Genomic DNA, 15,489 nt, shown 5'->3' on the forward strand with positions numbered 1-15,489 from the left:
CACAACAAATATAACAATGAACTTGAGCCATTTGTACCAATCTGCCATTTGTAAATACATACTATTATGATAGGTGAAATAGGCCAGTCTACCCCCAAAATAAAGAATACGTTTTCTCTGATGAGAAACACTCACACAAAATACAAAAAAGAATAGAAATATGGGTAAAAAGTATATACATATATTCTCATAGATGAATTTTACAATGGAGGAGAGCACACCAGTAATGTAAGATATGTTTTGGTTTGCGTCTCTACTCCCAACTGAAAGGAGGACTCCAAGTAAGGCTGTCAAGTACACCTTGACAGTCTGATACTAGATTCTATATCAATAGTTATAGCTACAATCCCATGATACACTTCAATAACAAACGATGCACTCATGACTGTTGCTAAAGAGTAATACTATTATAATATAGGAGAAAATGGAATGGGGGAGAATAAGGAGAGAGGAAGGAGAGTGGCTCTGGGAATCTCCAAATAAACACATAAAAAGAGGACAGAGACCATAAAAATGGTCAAAATACTTTTATAAAATGAGTAAAAATGTTATTATTTGCCTCCCTGAAATCAGTCAATCTTATTTTCAAAGAAGAAAGGCTAATGATTAATGATAGCTCATTGGTGGTGCAGGCAGGTTCAAATCATATCATCTAGAAGCTAGCTGCACCAAAAGAGAGGTTGTAGGTCACTGAACAGTTGCCAAGAAGAGACAGATCACTAGAGAGAGCAGGTTTTAGAAGCAGAGTATGTCTCCAGTCTCTCTCTGATTCCTGGCCCACTCCATGATAAATGGTCTCTACACTATTCTCCAACTTCACCAAGCCAGAACCCATGAGGCCACTCAATTTTGGACAGTGTACTTCCATCCCATTAGGCAAAATAAATCTTCCTTAATAAGTTCCTCTCTAGCATTTTAAATGTCATAAAGTGCTTATTAATATAATATATGATAGAAAAACTGATGTCAAGTATAGCTTGAAGAGTCACCCTGATCAACTAGACAAATGAATCTTTAACTAAGACATGGAATACCTGAGCAGGAGCAATCAGCACAAAGGAGAAGTGTCAGCTTTATACATATTAGAGGTGGATGCACGCAAAATTGAATGGAACTGAATCCCCTGACCCAGTCAGATAGCATCAATTATGATCTAATTTAAGGTGCTCTTACACTGAGGAATCACATGATAATGATTACACAAGCCTTTGTGGAATAGCTTAGAATGTCAAATATCACTTTCAACACTTTCTTGAGGAAAGTATTTAAGAGCAAATAATATTTTATAAATGAATCATGAATTGTGAATATCCAGTGATCACAGAGACTGAACATGAAATATATGCTTAGGCTTTGAAGTCTAGTTTTCTTGCCATCCAGTGCAGCTTGTCATATAATCCTTGTCACTGGTGACATTTTATTTCATTTTATTTATACATTTCAGTCATTATTGTAAGTTTTTCCTGAAGCTTCTTAATTTTTGCCTTTTTCACTGCAAAGATACTTGTTCAGTCTGGAGATTTAAGCATGATTCTCAATTAGTAATCCTAGATTAGATGACTAGCTCAGTCCATATTAAATACTGAAAAACAGAAAAGCATACATAAAAATCTGTGAAGTTTCTTTCAAATTATATGTCAGTGATGTAAATATTTAAAACAATGGACAAAACAAGTAAATACTTCACAGTGAAAAATGCTGCATTCACTGAAATTTTATTATTTATCCCTATAATATTACCTAATTAAGAAAGTGACAATAAAAGAGCTAAAAGTTGTTAAGTGTTACCACTAAGAAACTTACTTTTTGCTTTTATATACATTTTCTTTCTTGAAGTTATGGAGTGTACTCTCGGCAAACCGAGCTGCCCACTGAAAAATAACAAAAGATGGAGAGACATGCAGACAAATGTTAGATGAAAACGAGCATGATCTTCCTAGAGCATACAAATATCACTGTCAATGTATGCATCCACTTTAACGAAATGCAGATAAAAAGGAAATATTTCAGGTAAGCAGATGACATGGGCCTAAAACTGGAGATGACTTGTGCACTGGCCAATGAATGCTGCTCTCTGATGTGAGATGGGGGACTGTTTGATTAGTCAAGGAAGAGGCTAAGGGCAATGTGGGAGGATGCAAGCCTCAGGCAACGGCAACAGAGACTCAGAATCATTACACATGGCAGCTTTGCATATTTGCCTCAAGGCGATCATCTCTACAGAAAATTCACTATGATTCTGTGAAACCATAAAGGTCTAAAACAGTTTTGCAGCACGTGGCTAAATGCTGTTTAAAAAAAAAAATCGGTGAAATTATCAATGCATGTTGCACTTCCAGTAAGTTCATGGTGCTGCGTAAATCATATCCCATTTTATTCAGTAAGAGGTAAGATAAAATCAAATGTTGCAGAGAACAAAGCTTGCACAACCTAGTGAATATCAACAGCATGCAACAATCACAACTATTCATGTGGAAAGCTTAACCTCATTCTGAGAGATCTCCAGATGATTTGCAATCATTTTGTGAAATTTCGGACTGGGAAAACCATATGATTCACAAGGCTTATCACGTAAGTATAGGTAAAGTCACTTAATTTATAATTGATTACAAATAAAAAGAAGTTAGTCTGCATTTTTACAAAGTAAAAGCAATTACTCTGATATTTATTAAAGACTGAACTGCATGGTAGAAATAGCTTGGACAAAGAATAAACCACATAAATATTTACAAAATGAATCACTTATTTGCAAACCTTGCCATCACAGAAAAATACATGTATGTAAATATTATTCCTACATGTAATGGTGTAACAAATTTTTACTAAGAAATTATGCCAAAGATAATTAGTAAAATAAACTATTCAACTATTGATATGTGGAACCAAAATTATTTGAAATTACAAGGGAAAGAATGAGAAAACAAACAGGTTAATTAAACATGACTTTTTAAAATAAATTATAAAAGATTTGTTTCAAAAAATACCTGTAACACATTAAGAAACAAGGCTACAAAGTTCGGCTCTTTGCCATGGTCCTTGCCCGCAATGATGGACATATGGCTGTTTAAGTATTATGTATTATGGTAATAATATAGGGGAACCCAGTAGGGAAGGTAACTTGGGGAAGGGGTAAGGAAAATCCCAGGGCCTATTTAATTGTAGCATAAAATGATAATAATAATCATGAAAACGGTTTTAGAAAGGCAAATATAAACCTGTAACACATTAAGAAATAAGGCTACAAAAATAGGATATAATGTACTCCACGTTTTGTGAAATGCTCATATGAGCTTTTGGTAATCTTTATGGCACCACAGGACTAGAGCCAACATCCCATATCAGAGTGCTTGGTTCAAGTCACAGTTACTCTAAGTGTCATACAGAGCTTCCTGCCAACGTGAGCTACAGGCAAGGAATGATGGCTCATTGCAACCACATAGGAGATTGCATGGGGAGTTCCTAGATCCTGGATACAATCAGATCTGGACACATTTTGTGGCCATTTTGGACAGTTAACCAGTCCATGGAAGAATGCTCAATGTCTTTCTCTGCATCCCCCTCTATCATTCAAATAAGAAATCTTAGAAATATTTTCAAAATGTGTGTAAATGCATGCTTTGTACATCATCTGAATTTGGGTTGCCATATTCATTTACGTGAGGAGGCAGATCGATGGAATAAACTCCTTATACTCTGCTTCACTTCCCAAATCCAACATGAGCTGGAACTGGGCCAGGGCAAAGATGGAAGTAAGGAAATTGAAGGAGCTGGATGCAGTTAGAGCAGTTCAACCGAAATACCCTGTGTGTGATGGAGGCATTCTAACTGGCACCCAAAATGCTAGGTCAGACAACTGCCCTGGTCTGAACTTTCAGGAAGTACATGCTACTTCTATTGGATGTGACAAATACTGCTTCATTGAGATCTAGAGGGCACACTTTCTATGTCTTTCAACATAAAGTCACACACACCAAATAATAAAATCAATGTAAAGTGATAGAAAATATACAAGACTTAGGCTCGGAAAGATCAGGATTGTAATCTCTACTTTTCACTTCCTAATAACGTGACCATGGGCTGTTGTCTATCTATAAAATCTGTAATAATAAAATCTACTTCACTGTTATTAAGTAGACTTAATGGATGTTATTTCACAATCTTTTCAAGTACAGTGCCTAGAACATCAAAGGGCGCAAAAGTAGCCTCCTCCATCTCTCTGTGTCAGGAACTCCCCAAAAGACACCTCATAACCTCATGTAGTTCCTCTGCAGCACAGACCAGTGTTCACAATCACCCACTTCTAAATACGTAGTGAGTAACTCAATAAATATTTAAAGAACCCTGAATTTTAGAAGTAGAAGAGGCTTAGTTAGCGCTTTATCCACCCCATTGTTTACAAATGATTAAAATGACTCAGAGTACTTTTTTTCTTCATAAATAACAACTGGCAATCCAATGCCCCAACAATGTGAATCTGGGACCCTGATATTTGTATATACACATCACATCCTTCTGACCCTTGTGGACACTATAGGTTCCTTTCAAAATAGCAATGTGCTAAAACCAGACTGTATGGGTTGGTCAATGTGTTCATTCTCACAAGAAGGGTAATTCCACTTTTGGTGCAATTAAAATAAAGTGATCCTTTACATAGCAATTTATTTTCTTCAATTTAGTTGCTCAGTATTATCTTCTGGAAGTAAAATCATAATTTCATTGATAAAAGGTAAAAAGCTTTAAGGGAATTTGAAACTTACCCAATTGTCATTTGCATTTTTCTTTAAATAAATAATCTGAAAAACAGAATATTTTAAATGTATACTTTTCTTATATTAAAAACGTACCTATCATTTGCTTAGGAAATTACTCAAAAAGTCAAAACTATTTCAAACATCACTAACAACAATATTGATGAAAATTTTCAGGTACACATCACGTATTATAAGTATATGTGAAGACAATTAAAATATAAGTAATACACTTCTACTTTAGGTTCTTTGGTCAATAATTTTCACTTGTGAAATCTAATGTACTTTTAAAACTAGGCAGTGGACATGATACCTAAGAAGTCTTGTGTCAAGCTCTTTGAAATCCTGAAACTGTTGAAACGTCTTAGCCACATGTGACATTCTAAACAAAAGTGTGCAACGGATGGAGAAATTCATTTTCTCTTTCAATTCAATTTCAACACTCAGGTGTTAGGACCTACATCTATGCATGTGCTTGCACACACATACACACATACCTACACATGATTATAATGAATGGTACATGCATACACGTGTGCACACACACATACCTGTACTTGGTAATAAAGAATGGTGCTTGTATGCATGTGTGCATGCGCACACACACACACACTCACACACACCTGTACCTAATAAAGAGTGGTACACACATGCACATACGCACACACATATGTATACCTGGTAATACTGAATGTTACACAGACACACACACACACCTATACCTGTTAATAATGAATGGTACATGCATTCATGTACACACACACAGACACCCACACCTGCACCTGGTAATAATGAATGGTACACACATGTGCAAGCACACATCACACACACCTGTATTTGAAAGTAATCGATTGTTCTTTCCAATTCTTGTTCAAGGACTTTGATTCTCCAGCTAGGAAGAAAAATTATTTTGACATTAATGTATAAGCACAATGCACAGGGCACTCATAAAACATTATTTACATCAAGAATTTTCTATTCTAGGGGAAAAACTCCCAAAACTATACATATTGAGAAACAAACATGAGGAACTATCACGTTCTTTAAAAAACATGATCTGATGTTAATATTCTAGTATTTAGGCACTCCTGAAACAAAGGTTATCCCAAGATTTAGACTGTGTGTGTATCTGCTTTAAGTATGATCACGGGAGGCTTATTCAGTCATCTGAAATCTTAATGTGATCATAGGAAATCAATGTCCTCTATTTGGCAAATGTTATTCATTACGTTTGCAAGATTAAAATGATGGGGACAGCACTGTGACAAGGTGGTCAAAGGCTGCTGTTGCATCACCCACATCTCTCATGGGCACTCATTTAAGTTCCAGCTGCCCCACATTATCAAGCTCCCTGCTAATGTGCCTGGGAACGCAGAGAAAAATGGCCTACGTGTTTGGGCCCATGTAGGAGACCCACAGGCAAGCTACTGGCTCCTTGTTTCATACTGTCCCACCCACAGCTGTGGTCATTGAGAATGAGTCAGCAGATAAAAGCTTCATTCATTCATTCATTCTCTAATTGTTCCTTGCTCCATGTTTCTCCTCTTTTTCTGTTTGCTGCCTTTCAAACACATGACTCAATTAAAAAAGACTAACAAGCTAAATCTTTAAGATAAAATCCAACTTTGCTTTTTTTGTGATGCACAACTATTCACGTACAGCTGAACCTTGCCTTTTGTCTATAGCCTTTACATTATTTCCTTGGGCCAAGTGAACAAGGATCCAAGGTTAAAGCTGGACTTAAAGTCTTGTAAACAAAGCTGGCTCAGTGGCATAATGGGATAAGTCTATGCCTGAGGCACCATAATCTCATAGAGGCACCTCATTCAGATTACAGGAGCTCTACTTCTGGTCATGTGGCCAAGCCAATCTAACCTTTATCTGTCTTTCTGTACCTCTAACTTTCAAATAAAATAAATCCATGAAAAGAGACTTTTAAACAGTCTAGTGTGATGGCTAAATCTTCACCTTGCAAATCATAGGGATCTTATGTGGGCAGCAGTTCCTACTTCAGCTGCTCCACTTCCGATCCAGCTCCCTACTTCTGGCCTGGAAAAGGAGGGTGGCGCAAAACCTTGGGACCCTACAACCATGTGGAAGACCCAGAAAGCTCTTGGCTTTGGATCAGCTCAGCTCTGGCTATTGCAGCCACTTGAGTGATCCAGCCAATGAAAGATCTTGTCTCCTTCTATCTGTAAATCTGCCTTTCCAAGAAAATTGAATAAATTTAAAAAAATCTCATATACCTATCCAAATAATATTAACTGTGCATTTTCTCTGATTTTTTCTCGTAGTGAGCTTTTAGCTACTCTCCAACCCACAAAAGAAAAAGCATTTCATACCGATTGAGGGTGATCGCTTGTGTTTCACAGTGAAGCATATCATCTACTTTGAAAAGATGATCTTCTTTCTTTAGTTGGCAATTTTCCTTTGTCATTAATTCCCTTAAGCAAAACATTACATATTTCCCTTAATACACATGATAAAACAATGAACTTTATTGCTTAGCTATATCAAAATTGGTGATTCCCAAAAGTATTTTCGTACTTATCATTACAAACACAACATAAAACTGCTATATAAACATACCTGGTATAGTATTTAACATTATAAATTCAAATTTTAACGCAAACCATCTAAAATACTACTGCTATCACAACAGACACCAACGTTTTGTGTAGGAATTTCACATAGAAATTAGATTTAAAAGGTTAAAAAAGTGAAATTATGAGAACACATAACATTTATCCAGTCTTCCTATATAAAGCAGCATTATATTTGTTACACAGGAGTCAGCCACAATAAACCATGTTTAAGTCATTTTAGATAGGTGGTTAATGATGTGGGAATCCCACATGCAGATCCTCAGCCAGGCACAGCACTGGCTGCTGCAGGAATGTGCAGTATCAACCAGCAGATGCAAGGTTCCTCTCCCTCTCTCTAATGCTGATTTTCGAATAAGAAAAGGAATAAATCATTTTACACCAGTTTTAAGTCTTGAGTTGGCTTCTGGGTCTTATCAGAAAGTAACAAAATCATACTACTCCTGAAGTAAATTATGTTAGTAGTGTAATCAGTACTATTTTTATTAGTGTGCATACTGCTTGCAATGATAAGTGGCTTTTGAAGCCCTGAGATTGTAGCAGCATCTATACTTAGAACTTACATGTAATGATCTTGCATAAAGACTGAAACAACACTACAAAAATATTACAATCCATTAAACAAATATATATACATATATATATATGAATGCAAGAAACTTATTCAGGTCTTATATCATGATAAATGCAGATAATTTTTTTTCTTTATATACATTTTATTTCTTACTTTGTTTACACAGTCGATTAGGATGGGAAGTGTCCTGGATTAGGGGAAAGTAGATCAGACCATGGTTTCAAAATTTTCCTACTTTCTGTGTCTTGGAAAACAGGGAGTGGGAGGGGATTGACACCCACACTCTCAACTGCTTCAGCACCTGGGGATGGGGAATGGCCCTCCAATGCCATCTTAGGGTCCCCAGTGTGGCACAGGCTCAGAGGGTTCTGCTCCCTATTTACTACGGAAATGCCAATAAAAACTACATTACCATTCCAGTAAATACCAGTGAGAATGGTCTACATTTGTCAATCTATTAACATGGCTGGCATGGATGTGGGAACAATGGTACCCTGTCTCACCATTGGTGGGAATGCAACATATTGTCACCACTTTGTCAGTCAGTATGGAGAGTATTAGGACATCTGAAAGTGAATCTACCATATTGTACAGCTAGTCCAGTACTGAAAAAAAAATCCAAATAATGTGAAAACTGCATATGAAAAAGTGACCTGCAACCCTATAGTTATAGCAGCATGATCCACACAAGCAAAGGCATGGAAACAGCCCAGATGCCTTTCAAAAGATGGATAAAGAAACGGTAGCAGATCTACTACATAGAACAATACTCACACACCGAAATGCATCAAATTCTACCATTTGCTGCAAAATGGTCCCAGCTAGAGACCATTATTCTCAGTGAAATAAGTCAATCCCCAAAGAACGAACATCACATGTTCTCTCTGATATGTCAACCTGCACGCAAAATCCCAGATCAATATTTAGGCAAACATGTACATACATATATTTATCATTGAAGATACTTTCCAATATGCACCTCTTCTCCCTAGTAAGAGGACTCACAATGAAAATGTTAAATATATTTTGACCAAAGCATACGAGATTTTCTAGCATTGTCTATACCTACAAAGCCAAGACATACTTAAATAGAAGAGTCATAGGCTTGTGATTGTTGCTATAGGACATTGCTGTTATAATACAGTAGTTCAGAATGAGGTATGAAGCGGGAATCTCTGTGCCTATGGAACAGCATTATGAAAATACACTTAATTGGACATAGGTATCATGTCACCAGGTAATTTACACCTTTGGATCCACCCCTATATATACTGTCTGACCCAAACAACAGTGTGCAGTGCATGACTGTGATTGGATCAGGATGCAGGGCTCACAGTGATTCTCTGATACTACACTATCCATCTATGTTGCATGCAAGTTGCTTTATATCAGAAAAAGCACATGTTCCTTTTGGTACTGGCTTATTTGCAGTGAGCATAATGGTCAACGGCTTGGGACCATTTTGCAGATGGTAGAATTTCAGCCTTTCCAAAAGGTGAGTAGCATTCCACCCTAAAAAAAAATGAATGAGCAAATCTATTTTTTTTGCAAATCTAATCACAAATTAGAAACATTCAGTAATCACAGAAATTTGAAAATGTAATACATGACTCTGCTTTCAAAGGCTATTTTACTTTTCATCCAATGGAGCTGGCAATTTGATTTTTATTACCTGCAAGTCGTCATGTCATTTCCTTGATATACTTCAGTCCTTATTGGGACTTCCTGTGGATGTGTCCCAATTTCATTTCCAAATTGTGTCTCTTCTGACTTCATAGGTATTTGTTCAGTCTGAAGATTTTCAATATGTTCTAAAGGAAATTTTAGGTCATAGCACAAGGAATAATTTAAGTTACATACTAACATCTGAGGACAGAAGGTACCAAATTAATAAGTTAATAACAAAATTAACAAAATTAAACTGGCTCCAACAATAGAATATCTAATGCTTTTCAATAGTTTAAAGATCTTGGTCTACTATTCTAAATATTGTCTCATATTTTTGTGTACAATCCTCAAAAACTTCCATTCAATCTAGCATCTATTATTCAACTTAGAAGCTAAAATCCATGAAGAAAAAAGGCTTTTAAAAGTATTTTATTTCGATAGTCCCTTAAACTATTTCCATAACAATCAGTAATATCCATTTCATCTAGTAAAGAATTTGCCTCTCAATAGTATTATAGTTCTATTCAGCACTAACATTTGGGCATAAACATAATGTAGGTAATAAATCATACAAGAAATTTAGACCTTTTGGCTAATAAATACTCAGATGTCCTCCAGACTTAAACCAACATATGCCTGAGAGAAAAGTATAAATTTTAACCTACCTTCAACTGCTCATTCACCTACAGTAATCTTATAAAAATGAAAACTAACAATTCTAAATAATCTGAATGCTTCAAAAATAGGTGTATTATTTGATGATAGAATGTAGGAAAGACATATTTTCCCAAATGTGGCACCTATCACTACCCCAAACTTAATGAAAAGAAAAAATACAAAATCATATTAATAAATAAAAAAATTTAGTAATTACATGTTATGGGTATATAACTATTCTAAAATATTCACTACTTATTTAAATGAAAATGCAAGGATATTTTAAGTAAATATCTTAAAAATAAATGACTGAATTCACACAAAACTATGTGTATCTGTACTTTTAAAAAACTTTTGCAACCCATTTTAAAAGTTAAGCTACTTACGCCACTGCTAAAAAATTATTTATTAAATTGATGTTGAGTATTATTACTTTAAGATTTATTTATTTTTCATTGCAAACTCAGATATACAGAGATGAGAGAGACAGAGAAGAAGATCTGTCCAATGATTCAGTCCACAAGTGAGCGCAACGGCCAGAGCTGAGCCAATCTGAACCCAGGAGCCAGGAACTTCCTCCAGGTCTCCCATGCGGGTGCAGGGTCCCAAGGCTCTGGCCCATCCTTGACTGCTTTCCCAGGCCACAAGTTGGGAGCTAAATGGGAAATGGGGCCACTGGGATAGAACTGGTGCCCACATGGGATGCAGGTGTGTTCAAGGTTAAGACTGTAGCCGCTAGGCCACTGCACCAGGCACGAGTATTATTTATAAAACAGTGTTTCATTATTACAGATATGGCTCGTTTATTGTAGAATTTTGAAAATACAGATTAGATTATAAACTGCCCATGTTTCTCTATTCAAACATGATTACTGACATTCAAATATTTCCTTCTATACTTTACTAATGTAAATATAAATTCTGTGATTTAAAATTTTTCAAATGAGACGCTTTTTAAACCCAACTTAAAACTTCAAACTTAAAACTGACTATAAAAGAAATGTTAGGGCCCAGCACAGTGGCGCAGTGGTTAAGGTCCTCACCTTGCACGCCCGGGATCCCATATGGGCGCCGGTTCTATCCCGGCAGCCCCGCTTCCCTTCCAGCTCCCTGCCTGTGGCCTGGGAAAGCATGGCCCAAAGCTTTGGGACCCTGCACCCGTGTGGGAGACCTGGAAAAGTCTCCTGGCTTCAGATCCGCATAGCATCGGCCGTTGTGCTCACTTGGGGAATGAATCATCGGACAGAAGATCTTCCTCTCTGTCTCTCCTCTCTGTATATCTGCCTTTCCAATAAAAAAATAATAATAATAAATCTTTAAAAGAAATGTTATACATACTGCTTTATTTTTAGTTTTTTTGTTAATCTCTTACTTTGTCACCCATAAATTCAGCTTTTTTTATAAATTGTACACTGACAGAATAAAAGGACATAATAAATATAAGTTTCAGAACAAGTCAGTTTCAAGCCTAAAATCTTGCACTATTCCCCTTACTAAATAAGCCTACTATGAGAAGCAATTTTCTCTTGCCATAATACTGCTGCATCACACACACACACACACACACACACAGATTTTAAGTACACCTTTCACTTCCAGTCAGGTTTCCTGTTAATGTACCAGGGAATCAACAGAGGAAAGTTCAAATTCTTGGGTTCTGGCCAATCACTTAGGAGACCTGCATGAATTCCTGGTCTTCTGTCTGGTCCAACCCCAGCAGATATGGGCATTTGGGGACTGAATCAGTAATAAAGGATCTCTCAATATCCATCTCTTGTCTGTCATTGTTCATTTTCAGTAAATCAATCAATACATAAATCCTTCACAATTTAAAAATCACATCTTTCTTCATGAATGTATTTATTACTTGTGCTGTAGTTGCGGGGGAGAAAGCATAGCATTTGGAAGAACCACCAAGGAAGGAAACGGGTAGTAAGGAACATGAGATCTATCTATATTACTTTTAAACTTCCTGTAAATCTGTAACAATTTCAAAATAAAATATTTTCTGAGATTTATTTGTTTGAGTGGCTGAGTTACAGAGAGTGAGGGAGAGTAAAGGAGAACCAGAGACAGAGACCAAACTTTCTTCTGCTGCTTCACATCCCTAACACATCAACAGTCAGGGCTGGGACAAATAGCATCCAGGAACGCAGAGCCCTTTCCAGGTCTCCCTTGCGGGCATCAGGGACACAGGTACTTTCATCTTCCATTTCCCACTGTCTCTCTAGCTACATTAGCGGGAAGCTGGAAAGGAAGTGTAGCAGGCAGGACTCAAGCAAGTTATTCATACTGATGCCAGCATTGCAAGTGGCACCTTAAAACACTGTGCCACAATGCCAGCCCCTCAATGTCACTTAAAGAAAAATAACAAAGTCATCAGGATTGATTTGAGAACACAGTGAATGGCTTCAGCTAACCCAATTGTTGGCAGGTCGACTGCAATGGGTAATAGTAACAATTATTGTGATGATCCAAAGTAATGTAATGATTTAACTTAATAAAAATCTTGAGCTATGTATCAGTGCTTTATGTAGCACTCATATTTTGAACTTGTCACCTATCCATTTGTTTGGCCTACAACAGAGAGAAAAACAAGCAGTGAAATGATTATGGTATTTTTTAAAAACTGCTGTAAGGAAGACATGTATTAGCTGTGAAGAGAACAGCAGGGAAGGAGACTACAAGTCTATCTATGGAGCTGAAGGGATTGACTGCAGGTGTTCCAGCTGAAGGTAAATGTAAAGGGAGACAATGACGCTGTGTTACAGACAAGCCAAAGCACAGTGTATCAAAAACAAGGACTGGAGGCGAAACAACCAAAAGAAGTAGCCATCATTTTATCAAAAGATGAATCCTGACTTAATATCTAATATCTAAGGGAGTACCGTTTTCTGAGTCACTCTTCATGTCTTGTTCCACACAGTCATCATTGGTTATCTCGTCTCCAAGATTGGCAGAGCACATTTCCGTCTTTAGAACGTGTTCGGTGATTGAAAAAAAAAAAAACAAAAAAAGACAGAGGGTAATGACTTACACTAGTGTATTTATTATTTCTTTCCTCTTAAGATTGATTTACTTCTTTATTTGAAAGTCAACAGAGAGGAGAAGACAGGGACAAACACTCTTCCATTCATGGGTTTGCTACTCAAATTACCACAACAACTGAAGCCAGGAGCCAGGAACTCCATCTGGGTCTCACACATTTGTGCAGAAGTCCAAGTAACTGGCCCATTTTTCTGCTGCTTTTCCAAGTACATTACCAAGGAGCTATGAGATGCTAATGTATGTGGTAGCTTCACCTACAGTAGCACAATACCAGCCCAAATGTATTTCTTGTGGATGTACAACTACAATTTTTAAATAAATCTACCTACAGTAGGTATTTGGCACAGTGGTTAAGATGCCCATTGAGATGCCCATAGTCTCACCTGAATGCCAGGGTTCCCGTCCTGACTAAGAAGAGAACTTCTTAGTTCTCTTCCATGACCATATTCATCCCTAAACCCCACACCGACAGGTGGTGCAAGTATATGCATTCCTGCCGCCTTGGTTGGACATTCAGATGGAGTTCCGGGCTGCTGGCTACGACAAGGTCCAGGCAAGGCTGTTGTGGCTATTAAGCTCTACAAAACAAAACTGAAACTAGTGATTCTTAATCAAACATTTTATAATTGTTCATTCTTGCTACATCCGTATTTTAAAATAACAAAATGTTTTATGAGATGATTATCTGTTACAAATAATAGCAATCATTAACATAAAGGATATATTTTATATAATGAATAATATGTGATATAAAAAATTACAAATTTTCATGTATTAAAAAAACATAATTAAGTGAGGAGTTCAACTGAGATAAAATACATTCTTAAGAAATATTCAAATTAGAACATGAGAATTTTCCCAGCGTTGGATAGTTTTTTCCTTTGAATGCAGAAAAAATTTCTAGCACTGTAACAAAAATATCACATGACTGTGTCATATATTTCTCTGGAAAGCCCCACTTAAATCTATTGTGCTCTACAATTTCCATCCTTCAGTTGCCTCACATTTTTAAGAATTTGAGGCACCAAAAAAAAAAGGTCTACAGCTTTGCACACAGTGCTAGGATAGTATCTCATTGTTGTTCTGTTTAACATGTATTTCAATCTTTGAGCTTGGGGAAAAAGTTAAACAATACATTTGTCACGTGGCATCCACAAAAGGAAGGGTTCAAGAACCGGCCATCTAACTCACAAATGCAAAAATCCACAGATGCTCAAGTCTCTCATGCACAATAGTGCAGCATTCACGTACAGTCCATAAATACCTATATTTTAGCTCAGTTCTATTCTACAAATGATACTTAGCAGCTCTGTTATGGAAATAGTGATAGCATTACATAATTAGAGAATAAGCACAAGAAGAAAAATCTGTTAGAAACAATATATATATTTTTTCAAATAGAGTGGATGCAGTTTGTTAAATCCATAGCTGTGGAATTTGTAGGTGCAGAGGGCAAGCTATATGATACTAAGAATATTGTCAAGATTCCAGCCTAGCAATTTAATTCATAATTTGCTATAGCTATGATTTGTTTCATTTTATTTTGTTTGGAAAACAAAGTTTTTAAGTTTCCAAGTTAAGATACAATTCTATCCAACTCAGTCACACTCATCAGTAGAGCCATTTACCTCAATGTGATTTTCATTGGCATTGATAGGTTGGTCTGCCAGTTTTTCAGTGTACATACATGTCATTTTCTGTTCAAGTCCATTCACCATTTGTTTCAATATTTTAGTTTCTCCAATAAGCTGAAATCGCAACAAAAAATGCAATTCGTCATACATGTTTGTAAACAGTTGTATTTACAAGGCTGGTATGTCAATAACAGACATCAAAAAGACAGGAAAGAAGATGACTCCTATTGCAAAGAATTTTCAAATTGGGGTAGTGTAAAACAATAGGTTTAAGTATTCTTGAACGGATTTACATATGTATATAAAATCAAAAGTTTTCAGAGACAAAAACACAGGTACTTTCTAAAGTTCATGTAAAATGACTAGGGATAAATTTGTCACTAAAATTATTTAAAACCCATGCAAATTTTTAATAGGATGATTTTTTTTTCTATAAAATGGTTGGAAACACTCATCTCTCTCCATTTCCCTCTAGCCCTCTGACATTCTGGTACTTTGCATGTCCTAGAAAGAAAATCCTTTATTTAAAAGTAACAAACTCAGCCTGAAGAAAAGAG

General features: G+C 36.3%; 1 long non-coding RNA gene across 1 annotated transcript; it reads right to left on the reverse strand.

Annotated features, from left to right (window-relative positions):
* Positions 1-5,584: 5,584 nt before the first annotated feature.
* LOC121156628 lies at positions 5,585-13,220 on the reverse strand. Its single transcript, XR_005883901.1, has 3 exons — positions 13,139-13,220; positions 9,598-9,736; positions 5,585-5,640 (listed from the first exon to the last, which is right to left on the reverse strand). It is a non-coding gene; the product is annotated as an uncharacterized LOC121156628 (long non-coding RNA).
* Between the last annotated feature and the right edge of the window lie 2,269 nt (positions 13,221-15,489).

The sequence above is a fragment of the Ochotona curzoniae genome, unplaced genomic scaffold, assembly GCF_017591425.1.
Source record: "Ochotona curzoniae isolate NIBS_2020 unplaced genomic scaffold, NIBS_Ocur_1.0 contig_345, whole genome shotgun sequence".
NCBI lineage: Eukaryota > Metazoa > Chordata > Mammalia > Lagomorpha > Ochotonidae > Ochotona > Ochotona curzoniae.